The following is a 13,094-nucleotide window of genomic DNA, read 5'->3' as shown; positions in this document are numbered from 1 at the left end:
ATGGATGGATGGATGGATGGATGGGTGGATGGATGGATAGGTGGATGGAAGGATGGATGAATGGTTACATGTATGGATGGATGGATGCTTAGTTGGAAGGATGTATGAGTGGTTGGGAAGATGGACATGAGAACTATATGGACAAAAGGTGTTCTTTGTATGTATCAAGATGGACCCTTCCTTGCTTTCCTTGATAATTTTCCAAAAACACCTATTTAGCATTCCTTGGAGACTACAGGTGTATCACACTACAGAATAATTGTAATTGCCAAAATTCCTTTTCAGTGAGAGCACCAGGTAACAGAAACATGTGAATGAGATCAGAAGGATGGCCAGTGTAAACAGGAGCAGGAACCAGAGAACCTATATGCAGAGTGATTACTTAGGCAGGCAAGAACAATGAACAACGCCAAATGGGCTATCCTCAACTTGAAAAAAAGTTATGGACAGATTTAGTCTAGAATTTCTTGGGCAACCATGTGGCATAGGGAAAATGCCCAGGACTTGAACTGAAACATCTGGCTGGGTTCCAATCTGCCACTTATTTACTCTAATATTATGCACAACTCACTCAGTCTCTCTGGTGCTTTAGTGACTTCACCTGCAGAAGGGCAATAATAATAATACCTAGTCTTCCTGGTAAGTAGGAGGACTAAAGAAATTATGAAGGTGAAAGTCTATCAACTGGCAGGCACCTTACAAATGCCGATATTCATAGTCAGACCTTCAACCAACCTGTGGACATAGGAATATCAAAGAGCATCCTTATCCATTTCCAAGTGACATTGAGACACAGGGGATCCAAGTAAGTTACCTCAAGGGTTGATGCTAGATAAAGCTATGAAAGTCTGCTCCTCAGGGCACCTGAGTGGCTCAGCCGGTTGACCATCTGACTCTTGATTTCGGTTCAGGTCATGACCTCACGTTTTTTGGGTTCAAGTAGAGTGTTGAGCTCTGCACTGACAGTGTGGAACCTGCTTGGGATTCTCTCTCTCCCTCTCACTTTCTGCCTTTCCTGTGCACTTGCTCTCTCTCTCTCTCTCTCAAAATAAATAAATAAAAACTTTTACAAAATTATAAACAGAAAGAAGAAGGAAAAAGAAAGAAAGAAAGAAAGAAAGAAAGAAAGAAAGAAAGAAAGAAGGAAGGAAGGAAGGAAGGAAGGGAGGCTGCTCACCTCCTGGCCCTGACCTTCAGACTCTGCCCCTGGGGCTCCACATGACAGGAGACAGCTAGCTAAGACCTTCAAGAAACACCAGGACATCCCAGCTCTGGGAGACACATGTGATCTTATGATGGTGCTTTATAACATAAATTTTAAGTACAAATACCACTGCCTTTCAGGCCGTCCTTTGTACCCCCTGCGTATCTGGGCAGAAGATGAGCGATGGTGTGCCCCCTACCCTAAATTTGACACCTTCAGCCATTGGAGGTACTCATTGGATGTCAGGATTCTCTCAGATAGTCTGGATTTGGGACCTTAAAGGTCACCTAGTTCAACCCTGTCCTTATGAAAATGAGGAACGTATGTGCTAAAGAAGTGATATGATTTACTGAATGCCCATGATCTATTGGCCCTGGGGACTTCAAAGCAGTTACTGCATGTGGCAGTAAAGAAATAAGAATAAGCATGAAATTCTAATTTATGAATTCTTTTGAGGACACAGATGGGAGGAAAATGCAGGAGTGCTCTTTATCAAGCGCTGCTGCCCATGGCAACATGATAGTGTCTCTTGACTAATGAGGACTTTGGGGGAAGTTACCATTTAATATAAATGTGAGTCGTAGTCTGCCTTGGGTCTTCAAGCAGAGTTCTCTTTCGATTCTGCCCCAAGGCCAGATGGCAGGATTGTGGTTGCAAAAAGATTTAATAAAATGCATGTCTTACTCAAGGGCAAAGAAATTGTGCGCATCTCAAAGGCCTCTCATTAGGCTCTTCTCTCTACTCCCACCCCATTGTAAGTTACTACAAAGACCATCCCAGTACTTTTAAGACACTGCGCCAAAGTGACAACCCAGCCCTGGAACAACTGTCTAGGGCACACTGTCTGAACTTGAGCTAATGAGGTGGAGTACCGAGCCCATCATAGATTGAAATACAATATTGGTAGATGCACTCTCCAGGGAGGCTTCTAAAAATAAAGCTCAGGGAGCAGCGCAAACGTTCTGCTGAGGTAGCAGAGAGGGGCCTAGGGCATTGTGTGGCCTCTGTGTGAGCAGGAGTCCATGATCAGATGGATGGAGCTGGACGTCACCAGGCACATATGAAACCGACTCTCCCTTGGAGCTTCAGAGTAGGTAGTGAGGACGTGGAACAACAAAGGTTCCATGTGCAAAGATGGGGGGGGGCTTGAAGTGTAAGATCTGGAGGCCCAACCCTCTTCAATCTTTGCTTTTTCCTTTGTATCCTCCTAATTACTATTTTCTACATCATCAGCACTAGATTTACCTTTGCCCCGCAAGAGAACAGAGTGTGTTTCCTTGTGCCCACAGAAATACCAAGTTGAAAGATTTGAGAAGGTAAAGAGAAATGAAATTGAATGGAAATCAACGTATACCTGTTGTGCTAGGTACTGGTTATACAAAGCCCATGAGAAAGCTGTAGAGTCTTGAGCCAGATCCTTGCCACCTCAGTAACTTAGTCATCTTGCGTATAAAGTGTAGTCAATGGAAATTAATACTTACCTTGCATAGTTGAAAAGGACAAGAGATGGTGACTCCGAAGAACTTGATTCTCAACACCTGGAAGCTGTCAAGGTGCAGGCTTGCCCTTGAGAACACCACAAATCAGAGCCTCTACTCTCTGGGTCTTTGTACAACCTCCTTTCCATGTACACCTAGGGAAAAGGGCACTGCACACAGGGTGTCCTCAGGCAGCAAAGCTGTACAGACCTTCTGAAGGACAGTCAGCATCGACCCAGGACCCAAATGGAGGAACTGACCAGGTCTGCTCTGCACCTGCCATTACAGTGCTGGCAGGGGAGGTGAAAATTCCCCGAATGCACCTGACCATCTGAGCAATGGTACACTGGGAGGCAGGTAGATAGATGCTTCCCGAGCTGAGTGTTGAGTAGCACAAAGTGGACCCCCTGTGGCCCACAGACCTGCCGTTCTCACAGGACTTAGTGGATCCATTCTCATTACAAGTAGCTGAACCTTGCTTCAGTCTCCCCAGCATTGCAATGTCCAGTTAATGAGTCAGGTGCAATTATACATCACAGGCAAGTGTCAGAGCCTCTTCCTTCATTTGTCTAGACAAGGAAATGTTACTCCCTAATGAATGGTCACTTACGTATAAACTCAAGTCAGTTTAACATGGATCTGGGCCAGGCACACACAAGGCATGGAACTATGCTCTCCACAGGCTGAGAAGTCACAAACGCTGCACTTGTGGAAAGCTACATATAGTGCAAGGGAGCTACAATAGCAGGTAAATATCATTAAAAAAATACAGAACAAAACTGGGAAAGACTTCATGTCATGTTGACCCAGGGGACCAGAGCAATTCCCAGTTGTACCAGGATTTGATTTTTCATTTATTAAATCAACCACAATTTCTGAGCTCATGGTACGTACCCACCAACCCGTTAGAGCTGTGGATATTCTTGCAGACAGGATCGGAGAGAGAACCCGGGTCTGTGCTGGTCAGTCGGACATCCCATTTCTAGAAAAGGATCACCTGAACAAAGACCTTCTGTGGATGCTCCAATCCTGGGCTCATCCTCAGATCCCAAATTCCCTTTAATTTCATTTTTAATCCAGAGTTCAAGGCCATGTGGCCACCACAAAACACTTTTTTCAGTCTGCTCTTTAAGATCCCATCCTGGAAGTACTGGGAGTGAATGCCTCAGCGGTCTCAGCTCCCTGCCACGCCGGGCCCGAGTCCCAGGAGCCCCTTGTGCTGACCAAATCACCAGTTGTGGTTTCAAGCCACAGTTGTGCAAGCCGTCATTTTCCCTTCTCAGATTGCTAGGTTCTGTTCTCATACGCATGCCAGGCTCATGAAGCTGTGCAAGGCTCAGGAAGTGAATTCCTCTGTAGGCAAGTGATTTATAATGTTACAGCTGTAGGCCCACACACTGTCAGAATAAATCTAATTCAATTTTTTCCAAGTTCTTCTTCACCATTTATCTTTCCTTTGTTTCCTCTCCCTGCCTTGTCCAATCCATCCTAACACACACACACACACACACACACACACACACACAGGCACGCATGCACGCACACGTGCGTGCAAGGCCCACAGCCCCTCCATTTCATTCTCATGTCCCAGGGCTGGGGTCGGATCCCCTTCTGGGGCCACATCCCCATTTCTGTGGTCCTACTCACTGGCTGGCCAAGCCCGGGGCTTAGGACCCAGCTGGAAAGCCTAGCTCAAAATGTCAACCTCAAAGGTGACTCCAATAGTGAGAGTCTTCAGATGGGAGGGATATGGTCCATGCGCTGGCAGACAGGCCAAGCCAGCTGAAGTCAGCAGAACCTTCCTGGGAGTCTCGGTCCAAATGGTGTCATTAATAATCAAGAAAGGTAGCTAATAAGCAAGCACGGTGTGTTGCTTTCAGATGGCAGAAGCAGACCCAGGTATCTTGCAGCCATTCCAGCAACCTCCAAGAACCACAGTGCCATACACAGTAAAGTGAAATCTGGTTGTCCACCCTGGGGCAGGGTGGGGGGGGGGGGTGGAGGCGTCTGTGCCTTTGACTTTAGGATAAGCGATGGGTCAATGTGAGGAACGGTTCTGTGACTCGGCATTACATCTCCTTCTACTGTGCAATTCTGCCTTCCTGTTTTCAACAGGTTGGGGGAAGGTAAACAGCTAATCTCAAGGTACTTTTCCTCCTGCCCCTTCTTTTTCTTGTAGACTTAAGAAAACATCTACACCACTTTCAGAGTTGTTCTTAAGCTACTGGCCCTGGCCCTCGCCAGGGCACCAGCCCTGCCCCTCCGTGTCTCTTGCAGGAAGCAAAAGCAGGAGCATTTGCCCACACAGTTTCAACGGCCTGTATTCTGGCCCCAGATCAGAAACTTGGAACGACGGGGTTTTTAATTCTACCCTGCTTGTTGGATTTCTTGGAGTCTGCTTGGATTTCCCTCCACAGTGTCAGCCAGGAAGGAAGAGCTGCCACACTGTTCTCCCAAAACTTGGGTCAGTTCAGATGCCCTCCCCATCTCTGGCTTTTGATGGTAAAGTCAAAAGAGAGAAATGTACTGAATTCTGTCTGTACCAATTCCAACAAATGTTATGAATAGGTAATCATCTGCTCCCAGCAAGAAAACGCCTCCTTGAGAGGGAAGCAGACACGTTGAAACAGAGGCAGGAGGAAATGCCTTAGCAGACAGGCCACGGGCAGGTCAAGACTGCAAGGATGTATCAAACCGGACGAGTCTCTGAGGCAGAGGGAGAGTTGACACCCCACTGCTATAGGTCCAGGCAGCTCTTTAGAACTACACAGGAGCTTGATTCGTCTTGATCTACTTATCAGATTTCACTTAAACTTATTAAAATCAGGTTTGTCCATTTGAAAACCATCAAGTCTCGTGGTTGGACAAGGCTTCTCTCTGATGCTTACAAATGGGGTGGTCATCAAAACTCCATCCCCTCAAAGAGATCTGCTGGAGGGGGTCCCTCATGCTGAGGCAGCACCACTTGGTGTCCTGGCCTGGGCATGTGCCCCCAAACGGCCCAATGGCCCTTCAGCTCTCTTCACCAAGAACCAATCACAGGCCTCCCCCAGTTTCCCTTGCAGCGTGGTTTGGGATGCCCACATGGATCTGGTTCTTCTCCTCTCATGGTGCCCCCATTCGATATGACCCCTTTAAGGAGCAGTGCCCCTGGCAGACCCCAGCTGTAAGCCACGGGGGGCCCAACTAAGCCAGAATCAGACGATCACAACTCTCCTTCCAAAATTACACTCTTGGGGCACCCGGGTGGCTCAGTCGGTTGGGCATCCGACTTCAGCTCGGGTCATGATCTCGTAGTTCCTGGGTTCGAGCCCCGTGTTAGGTTCTATGCTAACAGCTCAGAGCCTGGAGCCTGCTTCAGATTCTCTGTCTCCCTCTCTCATTGCCCCTGCCCTGCTCACACTCTGTCCCTCTCTCTCTCTCAAAAATAAATAAACGCTTAAAAAATAATAACAAAACAAATACATAAATAAATATAAATACAGTACTGAATATTAACTTTATTCTCAACCAACCTTTAGCCTGTCTTATTCCTGTACCCGCTAAATCCCATTACCAGACCCTGGACTTCTGCAAATCGTTTTCTGGACCTACAGGCTGGGCCTTTTGTTTGCCGGGTATTTTCACTTAAAAGGAGACAGCTAAACCACAAATCACTTAGGGCACACCCATCCACATCCTTCTAATGTTTCCTCAGAACCAACAACAACAAAAAAATCCAGCAGGAGAACAAGAACCGTCAAGTTGAAATGAAGACCAGACCACATTTCATGTAGACAATTACTGGCCTATGAATTTTAGTCAATTATTAATTCAAGCCCCTTGGTATCCGGGCAGCCTGAAAGAATGAAGGCATCTATCAAAGCAAGTTGCTCGGGTGACAATGACCGTGGGGCCACCCTCTCGCTCTGGCCCTCTCCGGGGTCGAGACATGCACCGCTGCAGCTCACGGGCCTCCGGGTGTTGGTGAGGCTGGGGGAAAGCCCCGCAAATCAGTGATCTCCCGCCCAGACCAACTCGTCCCCGGGCTCCCCCACCACGAGTGGGCTCCCACACTAGATTCTGTCACCAGAAAGTATCAGCACGATCACTGGGTTGTCCCGCTGCAGGTGTTAAGGGCAAGCTTCCATTTCCTCCTTGATTTCCAGTCTCTAAATTGCACTGGTAGGAAGAGAGGAAGAGGAGGGAAGGGGAAGGCAAAAAAAGGAAGAGAAAAGAAGCGGGAGAGGCTAGTCGCAAATATGAGCCTGGCACCTCTTTAAAAAAATGGACAGAACTACATACGGAAGCGCTTGCATTTTGTAGGAGAGCAAGCTTGTAAGAGGGGTAATAGGATACTCACTGACCCCCTGACTTGGGAGGAGGAAAAAGCCTCCCCTTCCCAGATGCACTGGCAAAGGACGTCCTAGGACATCAAGCCACCGGGGAAGGAGTCCGACGCCCTGAGCACAGAAGGTCGAACAGGAGGGTCATCCGCAGAGGCTCTGACTGAAGTGAGCCTGAGCGACAAGCCCTCCCTGAAACAGATACTGGCTCTCGCTCACTGTCAAGGGTGAACCAGAGTTCCTGCCTGCTAGCTGGGCTTATAAATGGATCGCCAAAGATCGTTCTTCCCGATGACCCTCTTTTCCCCTCCTGGGGGTTTTATAAATCACTTTTAATTGCCAGCCCTCACGTCCTCCTTTGGACTCACTTCTTTTACGTGGCTTTTCGTGAAAAGGAAAGCCGAGCGCGCTGAGAAGCAGTTTGAGTTTCTCCCCGAACGTTTCCATGACTTTGTCGTTGTTATGACTCTGATGTGGGGGCTGTGTTGGCCAGAGGCACCAACTCCACTTACACACAGCTGGCAAATGAAAACAATATCAGCACATCTCCGCTGCACAGCAGGCTTTTATACGGTGATGCTTCATATTTTACTGCAGTTTCCTTTGGAAATGCTCAAAGCAACGACATCTGTTTCCTTTCATTGGGATTGTTATGTTCTTCCAGCCAAAAAAAAAGGAGAGGATAGAGTTCATTAATTCGGCGTAGTAATAATTACAACATCCACATAAATTTTGTTGGGTTTGGTGCTTTTAAATGGGGAAGCGTCCACCACCCTCGGCCCCTCCCTCTTTCTTAGTTAAGATGACATAAAACTGGTAAGCCTCAGGGCGACACTCCAGAGGTCTTGCGACCACAAACACTCACCACAGGCTCCAAAGGAAGGTGACATTCCCGGACTGCACCCCTCCCCTCCCTGGGGCCCATCAACGACCCTGGGAATGCCCAGGGAGGTGCTCACACTGCGTGCGGTGGGTCAAATCACCACGGACAGAGGGGGGTTTAGACAGCCCCACATTTTATTCCTTGAAGAAGGTAAAAATCTGCCACAGACAAGCAGGGGCAGAAGAGGGGAGTAAAAGCAGTCGGGGCCAAGACATGAAAATCCGTACAACGTTAAGAAGTTTGGACTTCTTCCTAAATGTGTGGAACCCGCTGGAAGTTTTCCTCAGAGGAGTGACTTGAGAATGTGCATTTTTAAAAGATCCCTCTAGCTGCCGTTTGGAGAATGGATTGGAAACTACTAATACCTGGCACAGCCACCCAGGAGGCAGACACCGCGACCTGTGTGAGAGCTGATGGTAGCCCGGGTGTGGGGGACACAGTGGGTAAAGGGACACAGGCACAGACTCAAGAGGCGTTCGGGACATAGAATTTGTAGGGCGTGGTGACCGGTCGGATGGCGGGGAGTCAAGGAAAACGTAGAAGTCAAGGGTGACTGGGTGGAGAGAGGTTGCACTCCCTTGAGACAGGAAATGGTCAAGGAGTGGGTTATGGATGAAGGATAAAAGGCTCGATTTGGGACATGCTGAGTTTGAGGCATCCATACACGCCGCATGGAGAGGAGCACTGGGGTGGATTATGCACACCAGGAACGCAGGACAAAGAACGAGACTAGACACTTAGATTTGAGTCGTCAGAGGACACAGGTAACACTTCAGACCGTGGGAAGAGAAACAATCAATCAGCAGAACGTGTAGGATGGGAAGAGAGGAGAAAGCAGGACATGACCCCCAAGAAGCTCGACATCAAGGGGAGAGCCGAGGAAGAGACCCGCAAGGAGACCGACGGGAAGAAAAACCAGAAGAGGGTCCTCTGTGTCATAAAAGCTGAGGAAATGTGTCAGGGAAGGCAGAGATGACCAGCAGTGTCATTGGTGCTGTAGCCACAAGATGGTCATCGGTGGCCTTGTTGAGAACCGTGTCGGTGGTGGGGCGCCTGGGTGGCTCGGTCGGTTGAGCATCCGACTTCGGCTCAGGTCATGATCTCACAGTTCGTGGGTTCGAGCCCCACGTCGGGCTCTGCGCTGACAGCTCAGAGCCTGGAGCCTGCTTGGGATTCTGTGTCTCCCTCTCTCTCTGCCCCTCCCCCACTCACGCTCACTCTGTCTCTCTCTCTCAAAAATAAACATTAAAAAAATTAAAAAAAAAAAAAAAAAAAAAAGAACCGTGTTGGTGGCAACAGAATCAGGAAATGAATGAGATGTGAGGAGAGCAGACGAACTCTCAAGAAGTTTGGCCATGAAGGGAAGGAGCCTGTAGTCGGGGGGCATTTTTGTTGAACTTGTGAATGAGACCTAAGCAAGTATGAATACAGATGGGAAGGCGCCCTAGAAGGAGCTGGAAGGCACAAGTGGGGAGGAATAACCAATCATAAAGAGAAGTCCTTGTGGAGATGAGAAGGGAGAGGAGCCGCCCCACCTTCTCCACAGCAGCAGCAGCTCTCAAGAGAACAGCTGAGGAAGAAGGAACGTTGTAGATTTGGTAGCAGAAAGTTCTCAAAGTTCTCTCCCATAGTTTCTGTTTGCTCTGAGAGTGAGAAGGGAGGAATGGGGCGGGGGGGGGGGGGGGGTCAGAGATTTGAGAAGAGTGTAGAGATGTTAACATAGCTGAAGGGAGGGAATTCCTACAGCCCCGACCTGAGGAGACCAGTGAAGTGAGGAAGGAAAGAAGGTAGCACCCAGGGAAGCCGGGCCTCACGGCTTCTGGGCTGCAGTCCTCTGAGGGCAAGATGCCGGTTATATACTATACTATTCATCCCGCCATTTATTCTCTACTGACACCAACAGATGGAGGTCCTACTGAGAACCAGGCCTATTCGGAGCCACCAGGCAAACAGTAATGATGGCATAAAGCAGTGTAGCCCAGGGCACTGGCTCAGATTCACCTCAGTTGTCTGCTCAGCTTTCCCCTGAGCATCTTCAGGATTGTCCTTCGGTGAGAAACTCAAAACCTTTTTTTTTTTCCTTTGAACATGCTTATTCGGGCTTTGATTCCGTGTTCCTCCAAATAGATTAGCTTGGTGGTTATGCCAGAATTTGAAGAAGCTGAAGAACAATGGGCCGACTGACTTTGAATTTCCTAAGCTTTCAGGATATGTGAGGGATCTGAGGTCCGTGAAAGCAGCAGACCTACAGTGAGGCTGACCTTATGGTGACCTCCTGGCTCACCTGCCCTGGAGCTGAGTGGACATTTCAGAATGAATGGTAATGACTTTCTGTTTAAATGGGTCACGTCACCTTGCACGTCAGCCCCCTCCATGCAGTACCCTGGGATGGATTCTGTTTGGAAGGCAGAGACGTGACCTTGAAGTGAAATGAAGCAACTGACTGAAATGAGTCCTCAAACATAAGTAACCCAGCAAGCTCAGGTGGGCTGGGACTGAGGTGTGAGCTCAGGGGGGCCAACATCCTTGATTGATTGGGACCCTGGCTCAGAACATCACCACGGAGAGCTCTGTAATGGTCCCATGCTTGTATCATTAAGCAAAGCTACAAACCACCCTGTGCCTCAGTTCCCTCCTTTGTAAAATCAGGATTAAAAAAAAAACAAAAAACAAAAAGGGGCGTATCTACCGCACAGGGTTGTCGTATAGATTAAATGAGTTAATATTTCCATGAAGCGTTTAGAATAGTGCCTGGCATGTTGAAAATGCTAAGTAAATAGTATTCTTTTTTTCCATCACAAAATGAAAGTTGGTCAAAGGGACAGGGGATTGGGACGGGGAGGAACCACCGTCCCTTCCCCACTCAGAGGGTAAGTTATGAGGAATGGAAAAAGTGACCGTAAGGTCAGTACCTTCCGTCAACCCCTACGTGAGACCATGTCCTTCACTCATGCCAGGAACTCCGTGTCAGGGCCCACGCGTCCGAGGGAGGGCCTGTGTCACCCCAACACTCTCCTCTGTGCCATGCAGACAACTCAGGGAGCCTCCAGCACTCCACTGTGAGTTGTTCTGACCGAAAAGCTGAGGTAACAGGAGGGCCTTAGCCACTTGGGAAGAGATTACTGAAGTCAAGGGGAAGTTGTAGAAAGGTGACTTTCCAAACCAAAGTGGGGGGAAAGTGGTCTAAAGACAACACAGGAAACGTGAAATCAAGGCTACCCCCCAGGTCGAGGGTGTGCAAACCCCCAGGGAAGCGTCCCGGACTGGCTCTGCCTCACTCTCCCCAGAGGAGAGGCCAACCCTCACCCTCACCGCACGACTCCTCTTGCTTCAAAAGGCCTGTAAATTAATTCAGGGTGTTACAAAATCACAAACCCCATTTAAAAGCCATGTTTAAGAAATACAGAGAAACCTCAGAGAGCGCGCCGACAGCGTAAGAAGGCCCGGGACTGACTGCCAGGGACAATTTCCCCTTTGCGCCCTCCATGCCTCCATCCCCGCCCTCCATTCGATTTGTTTCCAAACTGCCTGGGGACGGTGGTGGGTTGGGCGGTGTTTCCTTGACCGGCCAACCCAGGGTCATCGGCTACAACATTGTGACTGATATTTTGAACCCTGAAAGAGAAATAGACACTCTGTGGCATTTGCCTTCTCTGATCGTATGGTGTAATCTGTTCTGCGTTTCTGGCTGTTGGGCTACGATACAATAGCAAGAGACCCATAAATGCATCCAGTTTGTATTATTACATATATCTGGGTGTAGGGCGAAAGCAGGCAAATAAGACCGTCACCAGATTAAAAAAGCAACCAGAATCTGGGGCGGGCAGGAAGGAAGCGTTGTTGACAGAGGACAGAGTACGTCTGCGTGATGCAAAAACCAGGCTCCAATGGGGGTCTGTTCCTACTCTTACTGCCTTATATCTGCTCCTGCAATCGCAAACCTGCTTTACAGAAACTCACTTCCTGCCAATTAAGAGGACAAGAAAGTTCGTAAGAAGGAATTTCTTCACAGTTGTGATGAGCTTTTGCCTCGACGATTCTCAACAACTTACCTGTAGAAAAAAAAACATATTGATGTGTGTGTGTGTGTGTGTGTGTGTGTGTGTGTGTGTGTTGGGGGGATGCTGTTATTCATCGTGGCCAAGTGGGCTTAGAGACCACACACTTCAAAGCAACCCTGTCCCTAGGGAATAGGGCCCACTGTCGTCTCCCCTGGCTGTCCCGAGCAAGGCTCCTCAGTGGCCAAGCCCGGGCATGAGGAGTGGAAAGCAGATTGACCGTGGGAGGGGACAGCAAAGTCACACCTGGCAAAAGGTGGTGAGGGAAGGAGCCGGCATGCTTTTCATGCCCTGAGGCAATATGGCAATTCATCACACCCAGGGGACGGGTGAAGCTGTCCCTCCAGTGAAACAGTCCTGGGTTGGAACAGCGTCCATGAGAACAAAAGGCCTGTGTTTGCGCTCCAGGGTTTTGTTTGCTCAGAGAAAGAGCCCAAGTGGACCCCGACAATTTGTCTGTCTGTGCTCCTGCCGCTCTAAATGCACCTTCAGAGATAAACAGCGGGCACCTTGTTTGTAACGTTGGTGAATTGGGGGGTGAAATCCAGCTTTATTTTTCCTCCCTGTGTTTAATAGCTCTGTGGTATCTAAAAGGCGGCAGAAATAACACTTACAACAAAGGTAAGCTTGATGCCATTAACCAAGTCAACAAAATGACGGTGTCAGTGGTCTGGACCATTCTAGACGGAACAAAGGAAACATTCCCCTGGTGGCATTCTTTTTATACAAAATAAACCTGGTAAAGACAGCATGCCAGCTCCATGTGGTGGAGGGTGATCTTGTGGGCTCTAAGGTGTGCTGGCTTGTCCCTGAAGCCACTCCAGTGGGCCCTTCGTGGACGCCTCAGCCAGGGGTCCAACCTGGTGGTGACACTAGGCATGCCTGACCATCGGCACAGCTCACGGGTCACAGCGGGCCCACCTCGGCCCAGTATTGGTGGGGCTCTGAATTCCCTAAGAGCGAACACATGAGATAAATCTTGTCCAAAAAATGAGGCCAAGAATCTGCAGTCAGAGCCAGATGGGCTGAAGAAGAAGGTCCATTGAAATCCTACCGGGCCTCCAAGCTGCACGGTGTCCTGGCACAGGCACAGGACTTGAGGGGAGAAGACCCGGCTGGGCCTTGGGCTGCTCTTAACTAAGCGGG

At 48.9% G+C, this 13,094-nt stretch overlaps 2 long non-coding RNA genes across 4 annotated transcripts in view; one reads left to right on the top strand and one right to left on the bottom strand.

Annotated features, from left to right (window-relative positions):
• Positions 1-7,369, bottom strand: part of LOC125914833 (uncharacterized) — a 21,010-nt gene extending 13,641 nt beyond the window's left edge. Inside the window, exons 1-2 of one of the 3 annotated variants that reach the window (XR_007455453.1) lie at positions 3,577-7,369; positions 1,764-2,837 (exon numbers count right to left, since the gene is read on the bottom strand). This is a non-coding gene — a long non-coding RNA (uncharacterized LOC125914833). Of the gene's footprint in view, positions 1-1,763 lie in introns of all 3 variants that reach the window. The other 2 variants (XR_007455452.1, XR_007455454.1) reach the window with 2 other exon arrangements.
• The window catches only part of LOC125914836 (uncharacterized), a 240,455-nt gene extending 231,289 nt beyond the window's left edge, over positions 1-9,166 (top strand). Inside the window, exon 2 of the long non-coding RNA XR_007455457.1 lies at positions 8,984-9,166. This is a non-coding gene — a long non-coding RNA (uncharacterized LOC125914836). The remainder of the gene's footprint in view (positions 1-8,983) is intronic.
• Positions 9,167-13,094: the final 3,928 nt, after the last annotated feature.

The sequence above is a fragment of the Panthera uncia genome (assembly GCF_023721935.1).
Source record: "Panthera uncia isolate 11264 chromosome D3 unlocalized genomic scaffold, Puncia_PCG_1.0 HiC_scaffold_8, whole genome shotgun sequence".
In the NCBI taxonomy this organism is placed as follows: Eukaryota; Metazoa; Chordata; class Mammalia; order Carnivora; family Felidae; genus Panthera; species Panthera uncia.
The sequence above is the reverse complement of the archived record's forward strand: the minus strand, read 5'-3'. Positions and strand labels throughout refer to the sequence as shown.